We start from the raw sequence: 14,659 nt of genomic DNA on the forward strand, positions 1-14,659 counted from the left end.
CAGACAAAGTTTTGTTATTTGTAACAAAGCCACTTGGTATAAAATTAAGTAAAAAACAAGGTATCTCATTCTCTGATCAATATTCTTAAGGGATAATGCTTGTTATAATGCGGTTGGCATTTGAGCCATATGTTTGTTTTTTTAACTGGTCAGTTTTAATGCTATCAGATCCAGGCAGGTAAGAAAGCAACATATAAATGAACAACTTCCAAGGGGAAAGTTAACATTTTTCCCTTTTTCTGTTTCTTACTGGAATTCATGTAATGTTAAGTCAGTCCACAGTGAGCACATATGCTGTAGGCTACCAGAAGGAAGGCTGTGGGCTCTTTGCCCCTTCCTGGTCCTGCTGCTGCTGCTGCTGTTTGGCTTAGCATATTGTCTAAGCTCAGGCTCATGGTTTAGCTTTCTTCCAGACAAACCACAAGGTGTCACCAAGGCTTGTCCTGTGGTTTGTTTGGGGGACAGCACACCACAAGGCTGGTTTCAGATGACACATTAAGCTAAACAGCAGCTGAGTTCAGTGCAGTGCTGCAGCAAGAGAGCCAGCGAGGAGGAAATTTCCTCTCTGGAAACCCATTCATTTGCATTGACTAAGCCATCATTTGGCTTAGCTTTAATTGTTACCTAATTCATACAAGCACATGACAGCATTCCTGTATCAGTTTTATTAATATTTTGATGGTGTATTTTCATGTAGCATACGGACTCAGTTTACTATTTATTTGGCAAGATTTTGACAGTGTATATCTTATTTTTAATGGCTTTGCTGTACATGACTCATGCAACAAGGTGATCTAAATAATTGTATATTCACACGGAAGGCTTTTACTGTGTATGTTTTGGAATGTATTACGCAAACTATACTTTTACTTCAACTCCTTTCTGTGTGGAACCTTGCCCAAGGTTAGAGGATGACATTCTCCAGCCCTGTGCACGGATGAAATAATATTCTGAATCAATAGACTAGTAATCCCTTGCAGATGATGTAGTTACTAACCCATGGCATATCATTGTTTTCTTAGAAAGAACAGAACAGTCACTCTACCACTTAAGACGTAGGTCATTGTTATGCTTCTTTTCCATCCTTTCGAGGGACCTCCAGCTTCTGCCAAATTAATGTTCTCTCTGTCAGTGCTGCCAAGACTCTTGAAGAGCTTCTGTTGTCCAACAATAGGAACAATTGGGGGTTGGAGAAGGCTTTCTAGGGGGAGCCAGCCATCCCTTCTGGGTTCCGGCAGGATCGAGTGAGATGGGTGCATGCCCTCAGAGGTGCCCCTTGGATTCCACTGCTCAAGGCAGGTGCCTCAGTTGGCCTTAGGGCTTGTGCATTACCAGAAGGAGACTCAGGTCTCTTTGGCCAGGCTCCACTAGGGGCGGGAGAGCTCCTGTCCCCAACGGAGCCAGCCCAGATTTCCCTGCTGCTTGCACTTGAGCAGCAAGGACCTTGGGTCTCCTTGGCCAGACTCCCTCTGCGTTCGCTGATGTGGGGGGTGGGCGAGCTACCTTGTCCACTCGCCTCCCACTCCCTGATGACGGATCAAGCAGCAAGAGCCAAGCACACAGGCTCTGTGCATTTGACTGCCTTAGCCTTTGCCTGTGTGGGTGTGCTGCCTCTTTCCTGGGGAGGGGGGTTCATTCACCCCAGGAGAAAAGACGCAGCCCACCCTCCTGGGTGAAGGCGCCTTGTGGAGAGGGGCTGCTGGAGGCTGCTAGTGAGCACTAGACCCCCCAGTAGCATCCAAGAGCCCCTACACCACCTGGCTGCCTTCCACTGAGAGGGTGGACTCCAAGCAAGGCTGCAACCCCAATCCCACTCCTACTCATGTGCAAGCAGGAGCGGGTTTGGGGCTCTCTCAGCTGGGAAGGGGGACCAGTTTAATGAAGCCGTTGGCTTGTGTGAGCCGGTGGAGGGTCGGGGGCTCTGAAAAACTGCTTGTTTCTCCCTCTGCCTGTCAGGGACTGGGCAGAGGAGGAATGTTGGAGACTGCCTCCCCAGGAGGAGGAGGAGGAAGAGGAAGATTGCACTCAGCACTGGGGCTGGCCTGGGACAAGCCACCGCCGGGCATCCTTCCCTTGCCCTGACAGGATGCGGCAAGCAGGGCAGAGGCGCCCGAAAGGGAGACGAGGGGAAGCTTTGACTTCTCAGGCGGCATGAGCAGGGCGGGTGGGTGGGACTGTTTTACCCTTGCCCTGACAGTTACAACCGCCTGCAAGTGGCGCTCAAAATTGGAGCACGTTCGGCTTCCAAAAAAAGTTTGCAAACTGGAACACTTACCTCCGGGTTTGCGGCGTTTGGCTTCCAAGTTGTTTGACGACTAAGCTGTTCGAGAACCAAGGTGCCACTGTAATGGGAGAGGAGGAGCAGGCAGAGTCAGAGCAGCAACTGGCTGACACGTTGCCATTAGAAAGCATTCCAGACCCTCCATCTCCCAGAACCCGGCGAGCCTTGAAAGTAGGAGAGCAAAGAGCTTGAGGACAGAGGGCACGTAGCAGCACCCGTAGAGGAGAGGATGATGACGAAGTGGGAGAGAAGGGGGTGGAGATTCACTCGGGGCAACACCACTATCCAAGAGGTTGGGTTCTATAGCCTCTCTCTGTAAAGATTGAAATAAAAAAGGACTGTAAGAAACTTTGCCTTGTCTTTCTACTTTCCTGGGCAACTAGCCGGGAGCCGCTAGCAGCATCCTGACACAGGCAGGGCAGAGTGTGATATACCGCTGGTGAAACCGTCCCTGCTTGAGTCCTTGTGCCTCCAGCTCCTGGCTAGTTTGTTTGTCCTTCGGTGCGCTAGGCGCTGGAGACAGAGGGACTCAAGCAGGGATGGTTTCACCAGAGATATACCGCTGAGTGAAGCTGCCATCGCAGTCTCCCCCCATACTGGTTCTGTGAAATATATTGCCCTGGCCCAGTTGTAGCATCATTCCACATCTTTGTATTTTTGTGGCAGGCTATACAGTGGTACCTCAGGTTACAGAGGCTTCAAGCTAACAGAGGCTTCAGGTTACAGACGCCACTAACCCAGAAATAGTACCTCGGGTTAAGAACTTTGCTTCAGGATGAGAACAGAAATTGTGCCCTGGTGGTGCGGTGGCAGCAGGAGGCCCCATTAGCTAAAGTGGTGCTTCAGGTTAAGAACAGTTTCAGGTTAAGAATGGACCTCTGGAACGAATTAAGTACTTAACCCAAGGTACCACTGTATAAAGTTTCTACTTTTTAGTCCTGTGAACTTGAGCAAATTATTTGTGGCCCACTCTGCTTATTGCGATGTTTTTGATCCCTGAGTTTGCCAGGAGTGAAAAGTTACCCCTGGCTGGCACAATTGCTGGTGTTTGAGAGGCAAGCAGTTACCACATAGGTGATGCTGCTGGTGCGACCTGTGATATGTTTTTTGCCTAATTTTGAGGCATTGCAGCAAGAAAGGGTGTGTGGCCACTGGGCTCTGAGCTGCAGATTACAAATACTGTTAACAGCTTTCTCCAACTCCTCCAGTTATATGCAGTGTTAGTTTGTTTTTTACTTATTTATATATACATTTCTGTCATACCCTTTTAGTGGCTGTGCATCACTCAAGGCAGCTTATGACAACTTAAAATTGCATAAGGATCAGGCCAGTAGCCCATCTAGTCGAGCATCTGCCATGACACTCGCCAGCTGGGTGCCTGTTGGAAGCCAGTGCGCAAAACCCAAGTGCAAGAATGCTCTGTTCTCCTCCACTTTTCAGCAACTGGGATTGAGAAGTATTTCTGCCTCGAGCCATAGATATAAATTCACATAGAAATAATTAAAATAAAATAATGAAATTACCCCCCCCCAAATAATAAATAGGGTTTCTTCACCATTATGTCACTTGAAAAATGACTTTTGGCATATACATAACCTTGGCTATCTATTTATCCAGTCCTTGCGTTTATGTTCTGTGTTTGTGCCAAGATAAATAAAGATTCTTTCATTCTATACTCTGCATTTTGCTGTCAGAAGTTAGTATGATATAACACTGATTTGTATGTTGAGCAGTGAAGTGGAGATAGTAGCTTTGAATGTAGCCAAAATATTTAACAGCAATGAATTTTGTGGGGTTTTTAAAGTACATGAGTATTTTCCCTACCAACCCCCCCCCACAAAAAAACCACTGTATGTTTTATAATATTTTTCCTGTGAAGAAAAGGCATGTTATCTCTGCAGACACAAATTCACACTTTTGAGAACAGCAAAAACAAGCATCTGTGATAATATCTTCTCATTAGAAAAAACTGCCCCAAATAATCTTACAGAAACCTCTGGAAGAGCATGACATTGTGAATGGATTAATGGAATTCGTTTACCAAAAAATCTAAACATTGCATATGAAGCCTCATGCTACATAATTAAAAACAAATCCTTATTTCCTGATGAATAGCCTTTGGACTATAATGTAACTGAAATGGAAAACCATCTTTAGAAAGATTTTTCCTCCAAAAGCATTTTTTTTAAAAAAAATCTGATTTAAATAATAAAAAAAGATTAGATAGATATAGATATAGATATAGATGATATAGAATCATTGATTTTTATCCACCCTGGTTCAATCACGGTTTCTAAGGTCACGACATAACACTACAAGTCATGCCTAGGAAGGTCAAAACATGGTTTGTGGCCAATTCTTGACCATCGTTTAGGCATTCAGAGATCTTCAGGGGGGAAAATAAGGAAGCCAATATATATATGTCAGAACTGACTTTTTCTTTCTGGTGCACTTAGCTGCATGTTTTTTGGGCACTCTTAGAACTGGACTTTCAACTCTGCATTCTGCTTGAGGGCCAAAGAACTTGCTTTAGGTGGTTGTTGTTGCAGCAGCAATGTCATTCCTTCTGAATATGTGAATTTGTAAATATAATTTTTGGAATACGTTTCAATTTATAGTTCACCCTGTCCAGAAGTTGCTGTCCAGACTGTACAGTGGCTTTTCCTTACTCGTTCTTGCAAACTTTTTAAATGGCAGCATAGTTTTAATGATAAGAAACGGCGGCTGTAATACAATGATTTGCTAAAGTTGATGCCTGAACTTAATTTGAATCCTTATCTCCTATGTCTGAGTCTGTACAGGCTGTCTTGATTTCTCTCATAAAGATTAGGAAGATTTATTTTGACTTAAAAATGCTTTCAGAAGTTATTTTCAGACAAATTCTTTTTCTGAATTAGTTGTATAAAGGGTGACATACTTACTTCTCTCCTAAATCTTCTAATCTTCAGTGATCAGAGGAGGACCATCTGGTTGGGAGATGAGACCCTGGATCCAAGACCTTTAAGTTGTTGTAACAAGATACATCTGCCTTGAAGCAAATATTAAAAGGGTTTCTCTTAAAAAAATAACTAGAACAACTGCCTGAAGATTACCACATACCTTCCAAATTCCTCATTTTCATCTTGGCATCGTTTAAAAATGCTGCATTTGTTTGTGAGGGACATGTCACCTATCCTTTTTTAAGTGTTCCTTTTCTTATGATTCTAAACCTTGTCCACATTCATATTTATACAGTAGAATTATGTAATTCTGCTTAGCAACAAGGCATCTATACCTGCAGTTATACTAAGATTTCAAGGTAGGTATAGCAGGAGTGGCGAGCCTCCAGTTTGGGGTCCTGATCCACACACACCGGCATTTTTTCCCTGGCCTTCCAAGACACTCCCACCCCAATTTTGGTGGCAGTGGCAGAAACAAAAATAAAGTTCACACACCGCAGCCCTGGGGCGATAAAGCTCAGTGCCCTGATTGGGATGCCAATCACCCCTTCCTCACCCCTCACTTGGATCATTTGAAGAGTGGAGATGGGGCAATGCGCCCCTGCTCTGACCTGCAGAGGTTGGCTGAGGAGAGGGGACTGTGTGCGTGTGCATGAGAGTGCATGAGAGAGTGTGAGGTGGTCATAGCCACTTTTGCCCACAGCCACTACTGGCATGCAGCACCTAATAAGGGTGACTGCAGCCCTTGGAGGACCATAAAACGTTAGCCACCCACGAGGTGTAGGATTGCAGCCTGATTTGAAAACAAGTCCACTGAACAGAGTGGAACTGCTGAGTAAAAATGCACAAGTTTGGGTCGTAACAAGTGTCCAGTACTTCCCAGAGGCAAATAAAGGGAGTTACTGGGGGAAATACTCAGAACTGATCAGAGAGTTCAGGCATTTCAACAAAAAATAGGAGTACAACAGGACTGAGGTGTTTTAACTCTTGTCAGGGCCGTTGACTCATATGTAGGGGATATAAAAGCCATTATCCGGACTGGATGCAAGTGGAACCAGAGTCTGCATTATATGGGGCGTGGGGGGGGGCATGTTGGTATGTTGTAAGGATATATACACCCTTTGGTTGAGAACAAAACCAACCAAAAGTTTATTTGGAATTATAATCGTCTTTTTCTTTTCTTTTCTTTTCTTTTCTTTTCTTTTCTTTTCTTTTCTTTTCTTTTCTTTTCTTTTTCTTTCTACTTCTTTGCAATCTTCTTCACACATGTAATAGAAGTTATTCCAGATCAGTCCAATGTGAGTTTTCCAAGCTGGGACAAGACAATTCAGTGATTTGACTGAAAGCAGTGTAAGATACCTGCTTGCTTGCTAGCTGTGAAATCTGCCATTTTGCATTTTGGGGAGCTCACACAGTTGGTTTGTGGATTCTGATGAATTTATCACATCTTTGTTTGCATTGATGTATAAGCTAGTTTCAGTGGAGGAACAAAATGTCCCCATGCAAGGATGGCTAAGAGAAACAGGTTCGGGAATTGGAAGAACAGGATATATGCCGTTGGCTAATAACAGCTTGACAGTTGGGAAAGTGTTATGGAGATCACTTCAGGTGGCAGATTTATATGTGGGATTTGTTCTCCTGCATCCAGGCTAACATGCAGTGATATGAAAGCTGTAAATGTTTTTGTGAAAGCATTTAGCTCAAGAAGTAAATTCTGATACTTCCACACAGCACTTGCAAAAAAAGAGCCTTTCGTAAGCTCTTATTTTGAAGTTCAACTTCCTGACTTCTTTGATAAGGCAGTTGTGACAGAAGGGGCCCTGCCCACACCTGGCAGGATGGCTCTTGAAGATGAATGATGTCGCTTCCAAGCTTCTACTGTCAGTGCTGGAGACTCCTTGCTTTGGGTTGCTGCTTGCAGTGCAAATAATTTACTCCCTGCATGAGCAACATCATTCCCAGAAATCCATGTAACAAACACATCAAAACTTATTTTAGGAAGAGGCAAACTCTTGTTTTGGCTTCAGCAACCTGCCTCTGTGGGCTGACAGTTTGGCTTCAGAAGACACGGATCATCTCCCCAAAGAAGCCAGAGGTGATCTGCATCAGAATATTTCTGCTGCATTCCTAGCTGGCCCTTAGATCCGATTCAGTTCTTGACCTGAGCCCGGCTCATGGATGCCAGAAGCAGCACACAGCCGCCCAGTTGGATGCAGAGCCTGTCTCCCAAAATTGCCTTGCTTGTGATTCGTTCTCGGGTTCCAAGCTGTTTGGTGAGCCCCCACAGTGCAGTTTGGCGTGTGGTGAATAGATGACATGGTTGCTTAGTTATGCATCCAGCTTGTGGCCCAGCCGGCTGCATTTTAGCATGTTTGGGCTGCTGCAAGCTAGATTAGCAATTGCACAACCTCTTTATTTATTTACAGTACTAAAGGCTGTTCATATCAGCATTTCTCCATGTCAGAATGACTACATGAATTTAAGGCAAGGTGTATTTTTAATAAGCTCATTTCCTTCAAAACCTACTTCGTTGTCACACACAATATTTGCTTTTCATTGCTGCTACAAGAAAAAGGTTTAACAAGTGTTAAGAAATTGCATAATAATACCCAGGGCTCCTTTATAACCATGTGAACAAAGTGTTCAATTTGGGGCCTGCTGCCTGAGAGGTTAAACCATGTAATCTTGGCACAAAAACAGTAGTCAAAGACTGGGCTAAACTGATATTACCTTAGTGATATTTGGTTTTAACCAGATGGAATGTTAAGCATTAACACATGAAAGGATTACGTTGAGGTTGGAAATGCAGCTGATGACAGTCGCGTACAAAAGAGGCAATTCACTAAATTCTTTGTACAGTACTGCTGTGCCTATTTTTGTAAAAGAGAGTCAATCTGGCATAAATGGCAGGTCATAGCCCCCACCCCAATGCATGGGCCTGTTCTAATTACCTGAACTCTTGTAGCCTTTCTCTATTATAAGCTAACAAAACTTTGGGACAAGTAAGTAGAGAGAAACTCTGAAGTGGGAAGACTCCAGGTGATGGAGAGGCCTGCATGTGCGGATCCCTGCTCTCCTCAGTGGGAGACTGTTGCTGCTGCTGCTGCTGCTACTGCTAAAACTACAGTTTTTATTTATTTTCATGGTACAGAAGATAAATTTTGAGAAAACAGTTGTTACAATAGTAAACAACAAATAACTTGTCCTGATGAAATTACAGACTTTTATCAGGCCATGTGTTAAAGTTTCATTTGATTACTCTAAGAGATCATGCCGCATTTTCCCATGAGGGCTGGGTGGATTTCTGCCACTGCCTGAAGAATTTATGGATTCAATAAACACTTGCCATATAAGAGGAATACATGGATTGTGTTTGCCCTTTGCTGCTCTCACCTGGCATGTTAGTTTCTCAGCCAGTGCCATTGACTGTACTCTTGTTATTCCAACACCTGTTTTCCAACATCTGGCTGTCTCCGTATGAGCAGCAGTCATTAGAAAGGCTAAGAGGTCATCTTTGGAATAATCAGGAGCAGGCAGGATCCTAAGCCCAGGTAGTGCTAGTGCAGGGGACACTTCCATTGTTTTTTGTATATTCAGCTTATTTCTTTGAAGGGTTTGATGATGTCTCAACACCACCACATATGGAAATATGTACCTCTGACTGCACATCCCCTCCAACAATTGGGATTGACTTCCTTACATATTCAAGACAGCCTCACCGGTGTATAATGCTACCTATGCAGAAGTTTTAATGAAGCGTCCCTTATTTTTGCAGAAACTAGACTATTGGTATTTGCACATCTAGGTCCATTTCCCATGGTATTTTTGTGAACAATAGCCATATTCTAGTGTTATTAGAGCTTTGTAAATTGAGGAAGCTATGAGCGGAAAGAAGTTAAAAAAGATGTGCTCTATTGCTGTTAGTTTCCTGTTTGCTTGAGTTGAAATGTCTGTGTTTAACAGGAATCTTCACAGCCGGTTGAAATGGTACCATGGCCATTTAAGGTTTGGTATGGCAGCTATGAATTGTTCCTTTCATAGTGAGATACTGTTTGCATAAAAATCTTTTAATCTGTAAAGGCCCACCTGTTCCCAACCATTCGAATCTAAGTATTGTCCTGTTTCTTTAAAAGATGGGTGAAAGCAAAGAGGGATAAGGGGAGATAGTGGGGGAGCCAGTTTTTTAAATGTTGCTTTCCACACATGTGGTGCAGAGGACAGGGTACGCAATCGTATGGGTTTTAGTGAGTGAGGAGGGTAGAAAGGGATATGCTCTATATACTGGATCTGAAATGTCTATATTTATACATGGTTTACGTTTTTGCCCATGGTTCAGTGACATGCTTTAGTTGGAAGGCATTGTAATAAGTTTGAAGATGTGGGATTCTGAGCCCACCATTTTGGACCCTTCCATATATAATTCTGGAGCCTAGTCGTGCTTTCCCCCCGTCTTGAATAAACTTGTTTATTGAGCACTGCCAAATTTTAAATTGTTTGGGTGTAATCATAATCGGCAGCACTTGAAAGAAAAATGAATTTTTCAGCAGGATAGCCATCTTTACTGCAGCTGTGCTCCCCGACCATGAAAAACGTAGGTCTTTCCAATATTCAAGACTTTCTTGCACCTGTAGGAATACTGGTGTGAAGTTTGCTTTCCTTAGAGCTGATAGATTTTTAGTTATCTGCACTCCCAAATATTTTATTACCTTGTGGCAGGTTTTAAAACCTGTCTGATTTTGAATGGTGAAGGAATGCCTATATATATTAGTTCTGATTAGGATTTGTTGATTTTTAATCCAGCCACTACACCACAATTGCCTATTTCTTGCATTAATACAGGCATTGCATCTTTTGGGTTAGAAAACATTATTTTTGCTATATCATCTGCAAAAAGGCTTATTTTATGTACTTATTTTTAAATTTCTACTCCTTTTATCTCCAAATGGCTTCTAATGGAGAGGTCCACTGGTTCAATTGAGAGGGCAAACAAGAGGGGTGGCAGAGGGCATCCCTTTCGCACCCCTCTTGCAGTGGAGAAGGCTTCAGAGTCTATACCAGTTACCCTAACCTGAGCGTATGAGTTTTTGTATAGTCTCATGATAGAATTCATAAAATATAGCCCCATATTCATTTTTGGCAACAACCCTTATAGGAACTGCCAGTTGACTCAATCAAAGGATTTATATGCATCTCTTGATGTGACTGCTAGTGGTAAATTTTTGCTTTTGCTTGGATGGATAACATTTCGTAGACGGAAAATTGGGTCACAGATCTGTCTCTGGGGTATGGACCCAGCTTGATCTATGAAGAAATAAACGTGTTGAGGCTTGCAGTAAAGATTTTAGCATCTTGATTTTTCCCTGGCTTGGGTATAATTTAGGGCTGGCATAGGTCCTGAATTTCCTGGACATAGCCAGGATTTGGCCCTTGGAAGCAGCATCCGGGTGGAAAACTGAAACGTCCAGGGAAGAAATAGCTCAACCACTTTGGCAAAATAAATAAATAAATGCTCCAAAACTCACATAGATTTAACAAGAATCCCCTTCCCTAATGAGTCAGAAATTAAGGACTTAAGCTGTGGATTTAAGGCTGTGTAGAGATAAACTTTTGATCCAAAGCAATGTTTCAAGATGAAGCTGGAAAGCTAAGAGTTTTGGAGTGACGCAGTCAAAAATGCCGTCGCCATTTTGGGAGGCATTGTTGGAGCTCTTGGGTCTGGGAGGAGAAAGAGAGAAATAGAGTTGTTTACATATCGTGAATCAACTTATCGGTGGGACTTAAGAGCGACAAATGCCAAAATTTACGATGGAAAGAGTGATGTTATCTACGAAGGAGATATATGGAAACCATCTGGACTTAGTGGAGGAACGGGAAATCCACACAGGAATATTATACTTGCTATCGGCTTAAGGAGACTAACAGAAGAGATCGTAAAGGAAAAAGAGAAATTATGTGAACAAGATATGATGTGGCAACACTAAGATAAGACTGGATAGAATTATGAACTTTGTTTGGACTGATTGGGACTGATTTGGACATTAACGCAGTAATAAGAAGATGATCTGAATCCCCCTTTGGATCTTGAAGTATGGGTTCCCCCAACAAAATTTTAAAAATTTGGCTTTGTAATTTGGAATTTATATGATGTGATTTAATTTGATGTGATTGGCCAGTTAATAAAAATTATATTAAAAAATAAATAAATGCCCCAAAACTTTGCCAAAAATACGAAATATGGCAACCCTATATAACTATTATTATAGAGTGTTTCCAGGAGATTGGTACTTGACCACCTGAAAGAATATCATTAAACAGAGAGGTTAATCTTGGGATCAGAATCTCACTGAATCACTTATAGAAGTTTGCAGTGTAACTGTCTTAACTTTATACCCCTTCAGTTTTTTTATTACTGCGACTACCTCATCTATAGGCTGGTTTAAATACTCCCCGTGGGTGTCATTTAGTTTCGGTAATGCAGGTGGTGATAGGATCTAAACATAATATACTTACTGTTATCATCATATTTAAGGGTACCTTATCCCTTAGCTGGTTTACTCTCTTAATGTTCATTCTTTTCTGAATACGGTTAGCAAGCATCTTAGACTTCTTATCACCATGTTCATAATATTTTTGGTTGAGGAAAAGCAAATTTGTAGAGATTTTTTATGTTTCCAAGGCTGTGACTTCTGCTCTCCTAGCATTCAAGGTCCTTAAAGTCTTCTTCCTGCCACCTCTTTAGTTCAAGCTGCCTTATTTCCAGTAGGAGGTGATCTGATTCTTTGGCAGCCTTTCTTTTGATTGCTGTCGCTTCACTAATGCAGGTCCCCTGATGATGCCTTCAGAGCTTCCCAGACTGTTGCAAGAGGCATTCTCTCTGTGGTGTTAATATCCAAGTAGTTATTTATTTCTGAAAAGAGGTGGTCTGTTGCTGGTTTATTCGGTAGGAGAATTGCAGGAAATCTCCAGCAAGATGATATGACTTGGGTTTTTCTTGGAGACGTAAGGTGGCCCCCACTGGAGCGTGGTCGGAAACAGTGTGACAACCAATCTTTGATTCAACAATTCTTTGAAAGTCTGATGTTGAAATCATGACAAAATTGAGACAGGAGTATTATGAGTAACAACTTGAAAAAATGAAAAGTCTTTAGTAGTTGGGTGGAGCTCTTTCCATATGTCTGCCAGGTTGTGTTCGCAAAGTATGGCTTCCAATGCTGAGGGTTTTTTTCATGACTTGGTTACAGTGGGACCGGTTCTGTCCAGGTGGGGATCTCATACAAGATTTAATTCCCCTCCTAATAGCACCATGCCTTCCTGGAATCCAGATAGTTCTTGCAGAGTGAGTCGGAGAAATTGTAACTGTCCTTTGTTCGGAGAGCAAAGTGAGGCTATAGTTGGTGTGATGCCTTTCCTTGGGCCTTTGACATAGGGGCCTCTCTTGTCTGTCAAAGTTCCCTTGAGGGTAAAAATCAGACTGTTGGAAATCAGCACCGCTATCCCTCTTGCTTTTGATGTGCCAGGAGATGAGATTTGGACATCAAAGCCTTTGAGACAACGAATTCTATCCATTTGCTTCTTACAGTGCGTTTCCTGTAGGTGTATTATTTTAGGATTTTCCATTTGAGCAGTAGCTCGATTCTTTGTTGTTTCACTGGTGAGTTGAGACCATTGACATTTATGGTGAGTATTTTTAAATAATAATAATAATAATAATAGTAACAACAATTTATACCCCGCCCATCTGGCTGGGTTTCCCCAGCCACTCTGGGCGGCTTCCAACACAATATTAAAATACAGTAATGCATCAAACATTAAAAGCTTCCCTAAACAGGGCTGTCTTCAGATGTTGTTTCTAGTTTCCATATCATCCATTGGCCAGATTATTATTATTATTTAAATTTGTTAGTCATTTTATTTTGCCAAGGGTAACCTAGAGTGACTTACAACCAACCAGACAGATGGATTCTTCCACATAGATACATTAAAATAAAGGGGGGGGGGAGGGAAATACATTAAAAACATTCTGCCCCCTTTCAAAAGGCCACATATAGTTAATGTTTTAGCCCAGCACCTAAAGATATGTAGTGAAGGCACCAGGCAAGCCTCCCTGAGGACGTTTTACTGCTGTTGAGATCACTCCGGGTCTGAGGCTTTTCACTGGGGGGGGAGAGTGGTGGTTCTTTTGAGTCTAAGGAACCCCCACCCTTTCATAGTAAAACATGAAAGGGGATAGGAGATTTCTTTTTCTGATGCCACCGCTGCTTCTTGAGGCTCAAGATCCCCTCTTGAGCTTTCCCAGGGTTGCATAGCCCTTGCATAGCCCCCAAAAGACCCCTTTCGGTGACTGCTCCGTCTCCGAGTAGCTCAGGTGTGCACGCGCTTTGATCCGCGGTAAAACAGGAAGTCGGCAGTCCCACCCCAGCCTGTGTCATGCTGCCGTTTTCCAGAACTGCCCTCCTTCTGTTGCTTGGTTCCTCAAACATCAGAGGCTGCGAACACAACCATGAACCACAGAACCTGGACACAGAGTTTGCCCTCGCTCTCTACCAGTGCTGGGCAGAGCTCCACCACGGAACGAACCTCACTGTTTCCCCAGTGAGCATGTCTCTTTCTTTGGGGCTCAAGGGAGCGCATTGGCCTAGCGGCAGCATGCTCTGGAATACAGCACTCATGGTGAGGCATCCCTTTGAGAAACAGCTTTTCGGTCATGAACTTCACTTTACAGATTGGACTGTCAAGGCAGTGGATGGTATATGTTAGGTCAATACTGACCACTGTCTCTCTTCAGCCACACGTGAAGAGTTTGGGTCATGGCAGGTTCCGGAGAGCGGGGACGAGGGAAGAAGCGTCGGCACTGCCATGGAGGACCAAGGGGCAGAGAGAGCCAAGCCCATTTCCTCCCAGAGCTGGCCCCGCCTGACCACGTAAGCGTGTTGCAACGGAGGAGGCGGGCCCAGCGGGGAGGGAGCTCCATCCTTATTTCAGACATCGTGATATATTGGTATACTGCAATGTTTAGCTGGTGTTATATTGTGATGTTGAAAGCCAGATACCATCCAGCCCTAGTGGAGTGCAGGGATTGCTGTTACTGCAGCGTACATTGGGGCTGTGACTCAGTAGAGAAGCACATGGTGTGCATGTAAAAGGTCCCAGGTTCAGTCTTATGAGCCACATGGAGACTTCTTGGCAGAGCTGGTCAGAAGGAGAGAAGGAACAGGACAGGACTGTGGAATTGGATCCTGGGAAGGGGCCCATTGGCTTGGGAGGTGCTGATCTTGACACTGGGGAGGGACCAGGTTGGTTGTCAAATGGAGGTCTCATCCCCAGTACAATTGGACATCCCAAGAGCTGAGGAAGAGCCCCCTGGTTTGACTTCAGCCCTATTTCCCATTGCCTCTGGATTGGCAGCTGAGGCCGGAACAGACAGCAAATTAGCTGTGAG

At 43.4% G+C, this 14,659-nt stretch overlaps 1 protein-coding gene and 2 long non-coding RNA genes across 7 annotated transcripts in view; 1 reads left to right on the forward strand and 2 right to left on the reverse strand.

Annotated features, from left to right (window-relative positions):
• EPB41L4B (erythrocyte membrane protein band 4.1 like 4B) overlaps positions 1 to 14,659 on the forward strand; it is a 143,265-nt gene that overhangs the window by 11,684 nt on the left and 116,922 nt on the right. The window lies entirely within an intron of this gene.
• Positions 1 to 14,659, reverse strand: part of LOC310830322 — a 28,878-nt gene that overhangs the window by 5,510 nt on the left and 8,709 nt on the right. The window contains exon 2 of the long non-coding RNA XR_014557583.1: positions 5,203 to 5,309. This is a non-coding gene — a long non-coding RNA (uncharacterized lncRNA). The remainder of the gene's footprint in view (positions 1 to 5,202; positions 5,310 to 14,659) is intronic.
• LOC310830339 lies at positions 651 to 2,489 on the reverse strand. Its single transcript, XR_014557601.1, has 2 exons — positions 2,276 to 2,489; positions 651 to 1,157 (listed from the first exon to the last, which is right to left on the reverse strand). It is a non-coding gene; the product is annotated as an uncharacterized lncRNA (long non-coding RNA).

The sequence above is a fragment of the Podarcis gaigeae genome, assembly GCF_964106915.1.
Source record: "Podarcis gaigeae genome assembly, chromosome: 13".
Classification (NCBI taxonomy): Eukaryota; Metazoa; Chordata; class Lepidosauria; order Squamata; family Lacertidae; genus Podarcis; species Podarcis gaigeae.